General features: G+C 33.6%; 1 long non-coding RNA gene across 1 annotated transcript in view; it reads left to right on the top strand.

Annotated features, from left to right (window-relative positions):
- LOC137614710 (uncharacterized) overlaps window positions 1-18,275 on the top strand; it is a 631,198-nt gene that overhangs the window by 223,336 nt on the left and 389,587 nt on the right. The window lies entirely within an intron of this gene.

Genomic DNA, 18,275 nt, shown 5'->3' with positions numbered 1-18,275 from the left:
TGGACCAACTTGAAGAAATTCTGTGAAATGTTCCAATATGCCAAGTGTGACTAGGCTTATTAACTGAGGAAAACAGTGATTGATTACGTTGAGTATCGTAAGTATATCTCATAATGGACTGATCAGCCTGATAGTGTCATTAAAACCAAATTTGACTCTTTACGTTAGCAGTGACGTCTTATAATGAAGAAGAAAAACAAAAGCCTTTTTCATTCATTTTATTTCTCTTCTCGCAACAACAACCTTCATATTGTGATAAAGTCCGTAATGTCTTTTTATGGATTCATAAAACTTCCGGAGGAGTTTTACGTATTGTTTCTTCTCTGTAATGAGTTTCCAATGACAGAGAATTTCATTCCAGGAGATCTTTTTAGGTTCATAAAGAATTTTATGGCGTCGGCGAGGGAACCGAGTTACTTTTGCGCGATATATATATAAACATTTCCGATTTTAGTGTGGTCGCTGATTTTGCATTTTCCAAACCTCAGGGACTTATTTCTTTGTTTTATTTTAGAACTGTTATCATTATCATTATTGATATTTTTATTAGTTGTAGTATTAGTCGTAGTAGTGGTAACAGTAGTGTCAGTCGAAAGATATGTATAATTTTTGTAAGACCATTTGAGGGTGTACCTCCTTTTAGCTCACAAAGCAATGGATAAATGGAATCAAACCATTAAATCCATTGATCTATTATGCAAGGTAAAACTATCGACCGAAAGCGAAGTATTATTCGTTTAAACCAATGAAATCTTTGAGCAGTGGATTAGTTCCAATAGCTACTCTGGTTCGATTCCTCCGGCGTATTATTTATCTCGAGAGGGAATTATAATGGATATGTATGCTGATTTCCATTTTATTGTGTACCACTGTTCTTCTCATGCATGGTCAGAACACGTTCACTCGCACAAACATAAAGGTGGAAAAGACTCCTCTGAACGCTCTTGGAGGAAATTAGCCTTTGTCATTTTTTCATAGAACATCTTTTATTGAATAATTAACTGGCTTAAGACAATTCAGGAATTTCTCTAAAACTTTTTGTGACCTTACAATGCCCTCATTAGGCCATTTGAAATATTTTAACTTTCAATTAATCGCTAGATCACTTCCATTGATATTGCCAGAAAGCTGGCCCAAAAGTCTCTCTCTCTCTCTCTCTCTCTCTCTCTCTCTCTCTCTCTCTCTCATCTTCCTGGAAGAGAATTGTCATGAATAAGAAATGCCAAAGTGCCGTTCGTTTTCCCTTCAAAGTCGTCGGGATATGGCTACACGACACATATCGCCCTAATTCGCCCAGTCGTTTCGGTCGCCCTTTTACGACTGTCGGTCCTTGTTTTTCCTCATCGTGTCGAGAAACGATTTTTTTTTTTCTTATTTCGAATGGGAGAGGATTCTTATCTTCCTCTTTTTCTTCTTCAGTTGCCATGTCGCGTGGATAAAGTTATGCATTTTATTCAGGTCATCTTTTCTTATGAATTTACGGTTCTTGATCTGATTTAGTTTTCTGATAACTGTTTTATTGCTGTTCGCGATGCATAGGGGATGGAAGTCTGTGAGGAATTTATTCTTTCTCTTTTAACTGTTGAGGTGGTCATATATTCGTCTTTATCTGTCTGGGTAGCTGCTGTATATTGGAAAGTTTTATCAGTCAGTTTGTTTATCAGTTATTTCGTTATAGCTCATGCAGTAGCGACTTGTTTGACAAATTTGTCTCCATTAATGTTATGGTTTATCAGATAACTTTGTTTTTAGATTTATTTTATGATTCATATTACATTCTTATCTGCCACTTCAATTATCTTTTTCTCTTATTTTTTCTGTTTTATTGGAGGGAAAACTTTCCATTTATTGTAAGTAGAAATAAAAAAACTAGTGAATTATTGCCTGTTTCATTATTATCTTGGACATCTGCAGCTGCCATTTATTAGGAATGCTGTTGCATTTTGATATGTTGAGATCATTTATATATTTCTGTATTTATGAAGTCAGATATCGATTATAGGATAGTTTTAAACTATGGGTTTCAAAATTTGAATTTCCACGTAAATGTGATTTTCCCATAATTATGTATTTTTTTTTTTGTAAGATATTTATCGTCAGTTTCTTAAAGGGTATCATTCCCTTTCACCCCTTGCCCGTGAATATTTTTGGTTTGTTAATAATTTTATATAACCTACCACCTTTGCTTGTTGCTTATTCAGTTTTATAAATGCAGCTATTTTTTTTTTTTTTATTTGCCATTTTTCAAACAAGCGAAGGTGGTAATACTTACTGCTGTAACATACCTCTCGGTAAAATTAATTGTTTAGTAGCATCATGTCATCAAAGTGAATACAGTAATAGTTTATGAACGCCTAAAGGCAAGGTTTAGTTGTTTTATATCTAAACAATAGGACCTATTCTTTTTTTCGATAGTTGTTACTCAATTATATATTTCATGCATATCTTTTGTGTTACTAATTACGCCACCACTGCTTAGCGTTTTATCTATACGTTGGCTGAATTAAATATGGCTTTAGTCAGGCCTGTGTAATATTTTGTCACACATCAATCGAAGGAGATGGATAACTGTATTACAATGATTTTGGTGAAGTGCTCTTAAACAAGGTATTTTCAGATATCGCAGCAGGTAATATTTATCAGACTGACAATTACTGTTGTTCTGGAATTTGTCTACGTCTCATTTCCAGGTTTTCTCTTCAGTTCTACAGTAGAGAATCTTTATTTTTATATGGTTTTTGAATAATTCTTTATTTTAGAAAAATAAGCAACACGGTATTCTTAATTGTGCTTTGTACTATCTATTGATAAGGACTTCATAAAGAAACAGGAGGATTATAAAAAATTCACTCAGCCTGAAAGTTAATTTCTTCAGCTTACTTGCTAAAGATGGAGACGACTGGCGAAATCTAACCGAGGCCTTTTGCGTCAATAGGCGTAGGAGATGATGATGATGATGACTTGCAAAACATTTTTATGCTTATTTTTTGCTTTATTTTCTTCCTTTGTATTCCCTCATCGCGAAACGTTTGATTTCTCGAATATCAAATACAATGGAGCGAGGACATGAATGCCTCCCTCTTTGTACATCCTTTGACTTTGTATCTCCCAGACGTCTCTATCTCCGCCTCATCCTTCTATCCAGAAACGAGGCCGTCTCGCAAATGGGAATGCAATCGGCAAGAAAAAGAGTATAATTCAAATAATGGAACCCCCGACGCCCACTGCTGAGTGGAAGAGTGGGTGGGGGTTGGGTGGAACAGGAGTCCTCAGCCCCCAGCCATATCCCTCCACACTTCCCTAAGAATAACTATCACGGGAACTCCACCATCTCAAGCCGATGCCATCTTTCTTCATTTATGCACACAATTCTCATTTATTCTCATCCCTAACTACCTTCTTGGTAGGGAGAGGGAAGTAACCCCCCATTCCATCTCCTCCTCCTCCCTATCCTTGCTTCCTTCCTTCGTTGCAGGTTTCCCTTTCCCCCGGCTCCCTGCCCCTCACTTCTACCCTCACCTCTCCCCTCACCTATCCCCTCACCCTTAGTAACAACTGGTCTTTGGGGGTCTCCGAAAGGTAGAGGAAAATTTCCTCACTCAAAGTATTAATTCTTGGGTACGGGCCTCAGGAGAGTCATGATTAAGTCGGAGAATAACGGCGCTTGTCTCAGCCGCGTTCGTTTTTTGCGGATCTTTTTGACTTTGATATTTTCGATTCGCTATTTATAGTTTTTCAATATATTGGAGGAGGTGGCAAGGTCTCTCGCCTATGCAGGTGCTTAAAATGAAAATGCCAGATATTGTCTTATTTCATTGTCTTCATAATTAAAGGTTTATTGTTCTTTTGTGCGCACTAGACGCATATTTATCTAACCAATGGAATCCAGTTCCAAATGTGTTCGGATCCTCCATATTCTCATCTCCCCAATTTAACTCCTCCTCCCCCCCACCCGCCTATTCCCATTTACGCACTCCCCCTTGACATAGCTTCACTTTTTCTAACCCAATTGCGCACTTGGATCGGTCTGGAGCACGAACATTCAAAGCCACCATATTCGTACATAAAGGCCATCTGTATATATTTTTTACTATGGAGGCATCAACTTTAAGACTGTCGACATCTCTCCAGTCCCCTTGACCAAATGGCCCATTCGTGACGTCAGTGATACCTATAGTCAGGATGATGACATCATCAGTTAGAACTTAACAGCATCTTCCACTCGTGCTCAGGTAAAGAGAGAGAGAGAGAGGAGAGAGAGAGAGAGAGAGAGAGAGAGAGAGTGTGTGTGTGTGTGTGTATATAACTATACAACCTCATGCAAGAAGCGTTCTTTAATCACTGGGAGTCCTGCAGTCCTTTACAGGAAATAGACTTCTCTCAGAGTCTAGTTCGTCCCTTTGTACATGTGTCATGCCACTTAGGTATCATTTCACGCTTTGATCTAGATCCCAATTAATTTATTATCAGAAATGAATCTATCCTGACATTAACGAGATCCGGTCAGCATCCAGTGATATCGAAAGGTGTTTTTGTGGGAGGTTGGAGAGAGGGAGGGAAGGGAGGGGTAATAGGAAGGAAAGAAATCGGTTGAAACTTGAGTTTTCGATGTGATTTTGGAACTTATAGTCGTTTTATATAAGGTTGATTTCCGATTGGCATTTTTATCTTTTTTTGGCAGACTTCTTTTTTCCTTTTTTATAACGCTGCCAAGGGGAAAATTTCACTTATTTATAGTTACGTACAAAAACTCACAGTTGCCTATCGCGTCACTAGAAGGCTTAGATGACCGTCGGAATCGAGTTTATAACGAGAAGTAGTTTGGGATTATTACACTTGAGGGAGACACCGGAAGAGCCTCTCTCCAGCCCGCAAGGGGCACTGAAAAGAAAATGTAAAATATTGGTAAAGTAAAAATTGCTTCTAAGGATGTGGAAAGATGATAAGGGAATAGCATTTTGTGTGAGAAAACTATATATATCGGGATTTATGATGACCCTCCATAAGGAAGGTAAATGCGCAAGATTTCTATACAGACTTATTGATAATGATTTTCTTTGCAGGTAATAATTATAACATTAGTAGTTTTGGGTCAGTCCAATATAAAATCCATTGATTGCTTGGTCAGCTGAAACTTGGTTGACAGGAGTACAAGGTTCGTTCATTTATTTTCAGAATACGAGGCACATTTTTTCCGACTGTCTCATCTACTTAGCTACGGCCTCCGACATTTCAACTTTGAAACGCGTCTTCTTTAATTCATATGAGTAAACTAGTTGGAAAAAACAAAAAACAAAAAAACAGTACTTTATTGGCTGTTACACAGATAAAATATTTTCATGGACCAATGATGTATTTTTTATTATTCTTAAGCTCGTAAAGGAATCGCCCCCTTTCCTCCCATTAAAAAAAATTTGGGGCCCAATCACTTATCGATATGATTCACTTTAATGGGACTAGTTGTTCGGTGTAAAAATCCTGAGCATAAAAACTGACGGGCTTACATATTTCATCGTCCGTGAGAGGTTATCGAGATAACTTTCCAGATCCCGAGTGAGTATTTTTATCTCACGATGGTATTAAAGGCTTGGGGAAATTGCTATTGGGGAAATCGAGTTGGTCTTGATAAATCAAGAACGTCTTAGTACAGCGGATGGTAAATTCTGTATGGCGTTCGTTTATGTTATATGTTACTACTGATTAAGGAAGTATACATACAGTATGTGTGTATACTATATATATATATGTATATATATATATATATATATATGTATATATATATATATATACATATATATATATATATATATATATATATTTAAATTGTTGTGCGTAAATATTTAAATCTATAAACATTAATGTATGTGTATATATATATATATATATATATAAAAATGTGTGTGTGTGTATACACATTCTATATGTGTATTTGTTTATATACGATATTTGTTGACCTATAATTATTCATCTCTATAGGTAAATATTTATATACATACATATACTCTATGTATATATGTATACACTATATATATATATATATATATATAGATATATATAGATATATATAGATATGTAATATATATATATACATATATATATATATATATGTGTGTGTGTGTGTGTGTGCGTGTCCTCAATCTCTTACAACTTTTTTTCTTTCATATGTGCACCACATGATGGTAATGACAACGAGGAAATAGCGTATAGTCTTGAAAGAGAGTATGCTTATCCATTATGCTTATCTCTTATTTTAACTTTAATTTTTTCCCTCTTCTATCTAAAGATATTTCTATTTAGCTTTAATGATTTTGTAGTATCCATTAATAACGTGAAGTATCTCCCTTTTCCTTTGTTCAAAGTTATATACATCAATTTTGTATACAATTGGATATTTTTTATCTAGAAACGAGTCTCTTCATTGTTGATCTTTGTATATGTGTTTGCTTATGCTTGCGGTTACTTTGCATAAAGTCATGCGTCCTTGTACGGAGGTAGCCTTTGCGTGCCCATGCATACAGCTTGTATTGACTTCATGCGCGTCAAACATACATATAAGTACGTGTGTATGTAGACATTCTTTCGTAAGTTATGTTAAGAATCTATTTAATTTCAACACAATAACTCCTCCTTTTTTCTCTCATTTTTTAGTCTCTTCGTAAGTTTTTGCGCGCACATTTGTACTTTTTATCCTTGAAAATTAATCTTCCATTCTTCTCGGGTCGTAAATGTAGAAAATATCTAATTAAACTGGCAAGCAATTGTTCGGGTCGACAACCACTGGGGAAGGGGAGAGAGTCCTTCGGGGGAGGGAAGGGTGATAGGGATGATGTGTGTTGAGCCCTGGGAGGGGGGCTCTTGGTGCAGGGGGACCTGCCAAGAAGGGAATAATAACTCTAAGGAAAAATATTGATTAATATGCTAATTAGCTGCAGGCGCGAATAGACACACAGGGTATAAAGTAATTGCATGAGGGGTAAGGTAGAGAGGGAAAGGGTGGACGCTAATTAAAAAGGGAAAGTTGTATCACGGAATAAAGAGTATAGAAGGGAATAAAGAATTAAATGAAAGAGAGAAGAAAGTGAGAAAGGGAGAGGGATGGAAGAAGGATGATGAGGATGATGATGATCATCATTATCATGAAAGGGATTAGAATACCTGGTAAGGAAATTCAAAGGCGAATTAAACGAGGGAAGAGAGACCTGAATAGCTTTTTAATCAGAATCTAATTATTACATCGTACATTGAATGCCGAGGAAGATATACTATTTTTTTTTCTGTTGACTAGTGATGTTTGTTTTCGAAGGATTGGAGTTATATTGGATGTTGTTGATCAGGGTGATCGACAAGGTTATCAAAGTCCCACCTATCAGTAAACTCACTATGCTCTTCATGATGTTAGTCCAAGTCTCGTTTCAAAATGGTAATTAGATTAAATAGACTCAGTTGTGCATTAATTTTTTTTCTGTAAACAACATATTTTCATGACTTAGCCCCTGACTTTGAAAGAACAAATATTTAGTTGTTCGTGATAGTTGAAACAATACCACGAATAGCTCAAATTATTTACTCGCTGTATTATATCGAGAATTGTAAGTATTGTTGGCTGTCAAAGGAAACAGTGTTTAAAATGTTCATAATATTATGGTTAGCGCCATCAATTTTGATATTCATTTTGTTAAGAACGTCTACATAGTGGCAAATGGATGCTTCACACATGTTCACAGTTTGTTTTTACGCATCTTCATGATTTAAAAATTGTATTTTTGCTATGTTGTTGAAGAAAATAATGAGGAAATATAATGCATTCTAATTCACTTGAATATCTGTGCGGTAATGTATTATCATTTATAAGAGAGAGAGAGAGAGAGAGAGAGAGAGAGAGAGAGAGAGAGAGATAAAATTAGATTTGTCAATTACTAGGGGAAATTGGTTTTTGCCTATATAAAAGTGTGATGAAACTAAGCGCACACACACGGCGTTTGTACATGTCTGTGTTTGTTTGTTTGTGTATGTGTATAAAGAGAGAGAGAGAGAGAGAGAGAGAGAGAGAGAGAGAGAGAGGATACTGTATATGGTTTGTCAATTACTCAAAGATAATTGGTTTTTTGACCATGTACAAGTGTTATGATAGTGTGTGAGTCTGTATGAGAGAGAGAGAGAGAGAGAGAGAGAGAGAGAGATGTGTAGTCTTGTAAATATTATGAAGATAACGAGTTTTGCATTTGTATGACTGTAAAGAATAGTGTTTTTGTTCGATTGTATGTATGTGTGTGTGTGTGTGTGTGTGAGAAAGAGAGAGGTTAAATGGTGCAGAGACAGAAGTTTAATGTATTGAGAGAGAGAGAGAGAGAGAGAGAGAGAGAGAGAGAGAGAGAGAGAAATGTGTAGTCTTGGAAATGTTATTAAGATAACGAGTTTTGTATTTGTATGACTGGAATAATGTTTTTGTTCGGTTGTATCTATGTATATGTGAGAGACAGAGGTTAAATGGTGTACAGACATGATTTTAATGTATTTATAAAGAGAGAGAGAGAGAGAGAGAGAGAGAGAGAGAGAGAGAGAGAGAGAGAGAGAGAGAGAGAGAGAGAGAGAGAGAGTGTGTCTGTTTCTGTAAACGCATTAAGAAAATATAGGGTTCGCTTGTACAGTAGCTATGCGACGCATGTAATGTTATTGCAAATAGCAACCAAAAAGATATATTTGTATTAATACTAAGAGATGTGGCGTCGGTGGAGAGAGAGAGAGAGAGAGAGGAGAGAGAGAGAGAGAGAGAGAGAGAGAGAGAAAGAGAGAGAGAGAGAGAGAGAGAGAGAGAGAGAGCCAGCCAGCGAGCTTGTAGGGAGGAGGGAGGGAGCGAGCTCCCCATTCAGGAAGAGGAAATTAAGGGTTAATCGATAGTGCCCAGTTCACAAAGGGGATTCCGCAAGTGCACATCGATGGAAATGAGAGAAAACGGGCAACGAACATCGCACACTGGGAAAAATTTGAGACAAAAATATTTCTTTTCTTATTTTCTAAGCCTTTTTAGAGCACTTTTTTTCTCGAGATTAGAGTAGATTTAAACACACTTATCAGTGAACTAGATGGCATCTTAAAATGATAGGTTATCTCAAACTGATATCTGTATTTACGGTTTTATGTTGTTCTTTTAACTGGTAAAAATTGAGACTAAAATAATTCTTTTCTTTTGTAATTTTTCTTTTAATAATTTTTTTTTCCGAGGTTTAAGTAAATTTAACCTCACTTTTCAGTGGGTTAGATGGCATGTTAAAATATGTTTTCTTAAACTAATATCTTTATTTACGGTTTTTAATTTGTTCTTTTCTTTATTTATTTTATTTTTTTTTTCTTGAAGGTAGGAAATGTTCCTGACTGGATAATGTTTTTGTTTTTTTTCTTTTTGTCGAAGGTAGGAAATGTTCCTTACTATAAAATGAATGTGGTTTTAGTCAAAAAGAGATAGCAGACATTTAAAGACATATTTCATTGATATGCTTTATTCTGTAAAGATCATCTAATGCCGGTACAATTAACATTTTTTGAGATATGTTGGAATCGATGATTAACCGCTGTTAGTTAGCTAGCATAATTACTCCACAGGATAATTAGATGCATTATGAGTTTTAATAACTAATTTGTGCAGTTATCCCAAAATTATGCATTTATTATTCCAGTAGGACTAGCAGCCAATGGTGTCTCTTTGGTTGTTTTTTGTTTCTGTATTCATTCTTTGTGTTCATTCGAAAAATTACTTACTGTTGCTTTAGCTCTTACCTTTCTCCTTTCTAGTTGTACTGGTTTAATCAATCAACGCGTATACATACTGTACATATAAACATAAATTCACACATATATACACGTCCATTATATATATATATATATATATATATATATATATATATATATATATATATATATATATATATATGTATATACACATTTATGTATAAAGTGTATGTATGTATGTATATGTGTATATATATATATATATATATATATATATATATATATATATATATATATATATATATATATATATATATATATATACTGTATGTGTGTGTGTATACACGTATATACAGATGTATGTGTGTGAATGTGTTGAATTACTGTAATATAGGATGTCTATTTCAAGATCCACAAATGAGTTTTCATATGGATGTTTTGTTGTAATTTTATGTTGTTGAGCGAAATTAATGATATTCGTTTAACTGCTGCATTATTGGCTGTCAATGATAAGCCAATTCTCTTCCAATTTACAAACAAATGCGCTCAAATGTTGTTGCGGTGTGTGTGTGTGTGTGCTTGTTTTTTTTTATTCATACATATATTTCCAAAGCCTATTTCAAGTTAAGACCGGAGTAAATATTGTAAGCTTCTTTTAATTTAAAGTGGGATATGTTGAGAAAGTAAACAATGCAATTTGTATATTTTTCAATTCTTTTATGATATGATATTTTACATTTTAGGGTTTGTGTATCTTTGCTCCACTAGTATTGTGTATATGTTTTTCCTTTGTTAGCAACATTAAACTTCCCTTGGTCCCTTGGTCCTTATTTTTTATTTCTATATTCAAATGTCCGTTTTAATAAAAATTTGGCTGCTAATTCATGCTTCTTCAAATACTAGATTTTAATAGACCCGAAAATGTTAAGGGTAAAGCAGGTCAATGTGGTTTGAATATGTAAAGAAGAGGAAATAATTTTGTTTTAGTTTTATGTTATTCTCAAGTCTAAATTTTACTTGTTGCCTTAATGATAAAAGAAGTTGTCATAGTTTACTCGGAGTATTGAGACTGCAAACTCATCGAACATTATTGCCTGTATTGTATAGATATTTTTTGGGATACTCTTAAAAGAAGACGGACATACTTTTGAATAAATAAGGACATTGAGTATGAGCTAACCTCTTGATTGCTCGGGATTTTTAAAGATATACTTTCTTCATAGTGCACTTGTCTGGGGTTGTGATCTAAAAAATGTCTTTTGGTATAATAAGATTTTCACTTTCACATTTTCATCGTGATCTCTTATTATTATTATTATCATTATTAAATGCTAAGCTACAACCCTAGTTGGAAAAGCAGGATGCTATAAGCCCAGGGGCCCCAACAGGGAAAATAGCCCAGTGAGGAAAGGAAATAAGGAAAAATAAAAGATTTTAAGAAAAGTAACATCAAAATAAATATTTCCTATATAAACTATAAAAACTTCAACAAAACAAGAGGAAGAGAAACTAGATAGAACAGTGTGCCCGAGTGTACCCTCAAGCAAGAGAACTCTAACCCAAGAAAGTGGAAGACCATGGTACAGAGGCTATGGCACTACCCAAGACTAGAGAACAATGGTTTAATTTTGGAGTGTCCTTCTCCTAGAAGAGCTGCTTACCATAGCTAAAGTCTCTTCTACCCTTACCAAGAGGAAAGTAGCCACTGAACAATTAAAGTGCAGTAGTTAACCCCTTGGGTGAAGAAGAATTATTTGACAATCAGTGTTGTCAAGTGTATGAGGACAGAGGAGAATCTGTAAAGAATAGGCCAGACTATTCGGTGTCTGTTTGTTTAATTCAATAGATAAAGTAAATGTTTCAGCTTTTTCTAAAGAAGCCATTTTGAAAAGGTGGGTGGACAAGCCCCTTTCTTTATGATCTTCGTCTCTCTGGCAGCAAACCTTTGGATAATTCGAACCCTTTCTAATTTCATTTATCTCTTACGATCTTATTCATGTAACCGGAACGCAGTTTCATTATTAGCTGTTATCATCAGGTACGTCATAAAGGGTAGTTGCGGCACCGAAAGCCCTTTGTTCGCCCTTATTTAAGGCCTCGATAATGGCCCCAAATTGGAATACTCCTTCACCTTATAATAGTCCCAGGATGTGATTCGCTCTCTGTCTTTTTAAGGTCGTTCTTCTTTTGTCTCTTCGTGGTTGTTGCCATTTGTCTGCGTGTGGGTAAAAGAGAACGAGGGAAAGCTTGAAAACTTTATAAGGTTTTTTGTTTTACCATTATCCTTTTTTGGAATAAAACTTTTTAAAGCTTACATAGAGGAAATAAGAGTTTTATCATTACTATTGAATATTGCTCCAAACTTCTGATACTATATATTTTTTTTTACCCATAGGTATGTTTGGGAAAACAATTTTTGTAATGATTAAAGAATGGACTTTTTCACGTTTTATTAAACAGGTCGTGCTATGCATGAAAAATGATATTATTACGCTAAAACTTGCTGTATTTCATTAACAAACAAACAAACACACATATATATATATATATATATATATATACTGTGTATATATATATAAATATATATACATATATATATATATATATATATATATATTTCTGTTACTACCACATTCATACTTTGACTTTAGATTCGTGGATGATCCACTCATTTATTATTGGCTTTTATTCTTTAATTATTTTGGTCTCTACCTCAATTTCCTGGTTTAAAGTTCCTCCTGACTATCAGAGGCAAAGGACAGGACAATGTCCCAGAGACCAATCTAATATACATGTGACCCGTTCTGAATCCTCCTCTCCTCCCCATCTAAGACCAGACATAGCCAGGCAAAGGCTGCTAATGACTCAGCAGGTAGATCTATAGGCTCACCCCCCCCCCCCCCACCGCATACATCCCTAGGTCGCAAAGACAGATGATTGCGTGACAGGTACGTTTCCAATAGACTTCCACAACCTTCCTCTCAAATACTTATTTTAGACATCTATTCAACCCTTTATAGGTTTTTGTCTCCATTTATCTCACACTTTTGTTAAGTATATTAATCCGTCGTCGTCTTTCCTTTTCCTACTTCTTTGCAATATCTATTGGCCCATCCTTTAGTCTTAATGTCTATCTTTTGTCTGTTATCCTCATTCCATGTCCTGCCCATGTCCATTTCTTTTTCTTGTAAGAGTATCCTCAACTTTATATATAGCATATGTACACACACACATATATATATATATGTATATAATATATATATATATATATATATATATATATATATATATATAATATATATATATATATAATATATATATATATATATATATATATATATATATATATATATATATATATATATATATATATATATATATATATATATATATAATATATATATATATATATATATATATATATATATATATATATATATATATTATATATATATTATATATATATTATATATATATATATATATATATATATATATATATATATATATATATATATATATATATATATATTAAAAGTTTTCCCTTACCCTGCAATAATTCTACTCTCAATTCGACATTTTTCTCCTCGGGACGCTCTTGATATTATTCAGTCGTAAAAGTTGTTTCATTGTTAAACTAGATTTATTCAAGGTGTTTTGAGTCGTTGACTTTCTCTTCCTTTCGCTTTTAATTTTGGTAAATTGAGTGACAATAATCCAAGTCAGTGGGGCCCCTCCCAAGATGAACTCATTTTCCTGATCCTTGATTAGACAAAGTTGCGTTTTGTTGATTCCTTTGTTTTTTCCTGTAAGCCTGCTAATCCTTTCGTTGATCTATCTATCCATTCAGGTTATGTGGGTGTATATTTGCGCTTATGTATACAGAATCAGTGGATCTCTAGAAGAAAACTCCAGTAAGTGTTCACCTCATCCCAGAAGTTTGCGCTTTTTGTAATATTTCTTATTCTTCATTCTGCGATACAACTTCTCGCGCCATTCTTTTAGGCCTTTACTATCTTGTTATGCCTGGTAGCCCCTTACAAATTATTTACCCTAAACATACTGATTTCGGGCTTTTCTGTGCCCAATTTGAACTTTGGTTGAAGTGTTTAAACTTTGCCCATTTGCACTCTTATCCTGTCAACCTTCCGTGCGCCAATTTTTGTACCAAAGTCTTATCTGGTAGTTTACGTAGATCTCCGTCTGATTTCCCGGATCTGTTATCACTATTGTTGTTGGGGAACGAAATCGTAGTCATGGATGCGAAACGAGGTAGGAGGTCGAGCATAGATGCTGCTGAGGCACTTTGAATATAATCTGAGATTTACTAGACTTTGATCATAATGTGCTGTACCATTAAGTTACTCAGTATCTTTGAGGGGAAGAAAAAGCGGATATGTTAAATGTGCTTAATGTTCCAGTTCCTGAAGATAGAGGAACAAATTGTGGTTATTTGACAAGATATACACTTCAGTATCTGGCTTCCGTATTCTCTAATGATGGTCATGAGTTATTACTAGAAGAGATTGTTCTTGAATGCTGTAAAGAAGATCGGTTTTATATTTTTTACTATTCTAACTGGAATTTAATATGGTAGTAAAAGTAGTAAGCCGAGGTACTGTTAATAAGAAATTTACATCATCGTAACTATAGTTATTTCCGTTGTGGCCAATGTACTGTATATATTTCAATGATTGCATTGTATTTCGTTGGCCCTATTGATAAGGTGCCTGGTATGTTATTTCTAATGTAATATTTTCCTTTTCTTAAATAGTTATTTGTATCTTGTTTCAGATCTACTGTCTTGTTACTTTTTAATTGACATATTCTGTTTATCTGGGCATTCTTCATGTCCGTCCTTCCATCAAGGATAAAGCTTATACCAAATCCCGAACTTTTAAAGTTTGAGGAAAATAGACCTGATGTTTGTTTTGCATACTCAACTCATGAATCCGACATACAGAAGTGACCTAGGTCAAGGTCTAAAGTAGACATCAAAGACTAACTAAATATTTTTTATTAACATGTTTCTTATATAATATCTCTTTTGTTGCATATTTCGTATCTCTTGATAAGATATGTCACTATAACTTCACTTTTGACATTTTCCTTTTCTCTTTTGAATCTGATTGTTGTGTGCTCACTCTATCCTTTTCTTTTCATTAATATGATCAATATATATTGTTTCTCTTAATTTCTTGTCTTTATTATTTGGGGGGGGGGGGATATTAGAATAAGACCTATAAAGCAGTTTTTCTCTGTTTCTGTCACATGTCGAATTTATGCTATGCAGTTTCTCTATTTCTCTCAATCATATTTTATATCTTCATGGTCTGTTTTCTCCTTTGTTTGCAACAACCCTTTATACCTAAACATGAAACTATAGATTAATTCATTTAGTTATAGATATTAGATTCTTCTTAAGTTCAAAAATTTTCATTATAATTTTCAGTTAATATCCTAATCGTAAAACATTTAGAAAACATTCGTATTCTAGCAGAAAATTAGGCTTTCTGGACTTGAAAAACAAGAACAGGATAAAGGAAATTTTGCTTTTTGATGTATTTTATTGTGAAATTATTATTATTATTATTATTATTATTATTATTATTATTTTTATTATTATTATTATTATTTTTATTATTATTATTATTGTTGTTGTTGTTGTTGTTGTTGTTGTTGTTGTGTGACTCAAGGCTTCATCTAAAATGAAATACTTGCTGATATTCAGTTTAAGCTGGGTTACAGAGTGTCAGATCTTTGATTGACTTCACATGCTGAAAATAAATGATCAGTGAACAAAATGGGAAGAATAGTCACAGCATAGTGAAACTTATTCTTTTTGTCCATTAACAAAGAGCCGGTTCATAGATTACATCCAATGGACATGGAAATGTTATTTCTAATTATTTATTTCAAGAGAAATGGTCCAATGTTGTAAAGTTGCAAAAGGAGATAACGTCTATTTACAAAACAACCCTTCTCCACTTTTCTAAATATCAACTAAATATTTGAAGAAAGATAATATTTAAATAACTGTGCTTAAATGGTCTTCCATGTAATATTAGCGGCGGTAAAATTTTTATTTCCATTGTGTTTATCCTTAATCCCTGCCTTTCTCAGTTGGATTTTAAATTCAAATTCTTACCATGGAGTCTTATCGTAAATTATTACCTGTTGTCTGTGTTGAACATGCGCTGGGGGTCATACTTGCAAAACATACCTTTAGGTTCTCGTTTGAGTTTAAATAAGATGTTACATGTGATACTTGCTTTATTATTTTTTATTTTCTTAATTTTTTTGTAGTGGAGTCATGACAACCTTCCTGGAAGAACAAAGAGTCCAGTCACGATCCGGTAACGGAGTTGCAGTGGTGTGTGTCTTGCCAAGAAATTTTGTCTCGCGCTTTGAAATATCCAGAGATGCTCTTGTGTGTATGTGTGCGTGTTTGATTGACTTTTCACAAAGACGTTATCGTCTCAGTCCATGGACGGAGGAACGGTGTTTGTGTACCTTGTTATTTCGCCATGGTATTATTATTGTAATTCCTTAAATGCGGGCGAGTGTCCATTTCTTCATTTGTTGCCTTTGGCGGAAGGTCTCAGTTATATATTTGCTTTGTTGTCAATATTCCAGCGGTGTTTCCCCCCCCCCTTTTTTTTTTTACAGTAAGTATAATTGTATTTATCTTCCGTCTTGAAACCAAAATGTAACATCAGTTCCAAAAAAAATAATAGGATACTATTTTACAAACAGCTGGTGTCATATACTGAATATCATGACTAACGGGTCTGTAAATACATAATTTTTTATGCGATTTATAATTAATAATTAAGAAACTTTTATCTCGGACACGGTTTCCCCACTGAGTGATATTCAAACAGAATATTGAATTCCTGTACCAATGAGGCTGTATTTAGAGTAAGATCAGCAGTAAACAAGAAAAAAAAATATGAGATTGGTTATGTCAATGAATAATAGACAACCATTGCAATAGTATGTTTCGCAAAGATTTTCTGAACATGTTTAATTGGATATTTAAGGAAAATCTTAGATTCCGAACGTAAAATGATACGAGGGATAAAAACTCGGTAGAATTACTTTTGGAAATAGATGGAACCAACTCTTGCGTCAGTCACGAAGAGACTAATTATCAAGAACCACGAAATCTAGAATCTTTATGAGCAATATTAAACCAAATACAGTGTATGGCTGTAATATATGCGGGATTCATACTTAATATTAAGAACTGACGATGATTGCATTTCAAATTACTTCATTAAGAATATACGTCCCTTTATTGAAAAAAGAAAAAACTAATATGGAGTGAGTAGAAAAGACATGGCTGGTACTGGAGAAGGAAGAAGACCAGTGGGTAGACCCAAGAAACGATGGAAATACTAACCTCCTGCAGAGTCAACATAGGTAGGACATCGAAGAAGCTCATGACTGGATAGTGATGGCGCAAGACGGTGTGGTCTGGTGCATGTTGCAGTGAGACACTATGAATCTTGCGAACCAATCAAGTGAGCGAACATTGACATTTATAGAATTCTTAATATTTTTGAATGCTGCAACACTATTCAAATACACGTTATAAAGCTAAAAACATTTATATAGCAAATTGCCTGCTTTAGCTCTTAAAGAAGTCCATCCATCTCTTCAGCAAATTTGGAGTTTCTTCATTGTCTTTCGTATCCTTACATTGAGAGACGAAACTGCTTCGAGATACCAGAAGGTCTCACTGTCGTATTGTAAAAGAAACAGTGGTGATGTTGATAAGCTTTTTAAAGAAAAATATGCTACAGATGTTGGCAATTCTAAGAACACTTTTGCCTTTCCGCTCTGTAATAATCATGGGCCAGAGGATTACGTAATATCCCATATATTCTGGAGTTTGATGTCCAAAATCTTCTGGTAAATATACCAAAATCGGTTTATTTCTGGGAATAGTGTCTTTAAATGTCAAAGAAATTATTTTGGTTTTGCTCTTGATGATAAGCTTTTCACCAAGATGGCTCTTTAATTGGCTTCCATTCCTATACGATGTGGTATGTAGTAAAGCCTAAAACTCTCACCCATATGACTTGAAGAGATGAATGCCTTTATAAAGTTTTCTTGAAAACTCCAGTGCACTGAGTAATTTGCTAAAATTTGCAAAATTTTATATAAAGACAATTTTCTCTTTATGCACTATAAAAATTATAGTTCCTACACACCTATATACAGTATATATAATTTGTATATTATATATATATATATATATATATATATATATATATATATATGTATATATATATATATATATATATATATATATATATATATATATATATATATATATATATATATATATATATATATATATATATATATATATATATATATATATATATATATATTTATATGTATATATATATATATATATATATATATATATATATATATATATATATATATATATATATATATATATATCCTAATCCTTGTATGAAATATTTGTAGAAGTATGTGTTTTATACAATGAGATTAATGATCTTTTTAAAAGTA

Source organism: Palaemon carinicauda, chromosome 21, assembly GCF_036898095.1.
Source record: "Palaemon carinicauda isolate YSFRI2023 chromosome 21, ASM3689809v2, whole genome shotgun sequence".
NCBI classification, from domain to species: Eukaryota; Metazoa; Arthropoda; class Malacostraca; order Decapoda; family Palaemonidae; genus Palaemon; species Palaemon carinicauda.
This window is presented reverse-complemented; position numbering and strand designations above follow the sequence as displayed.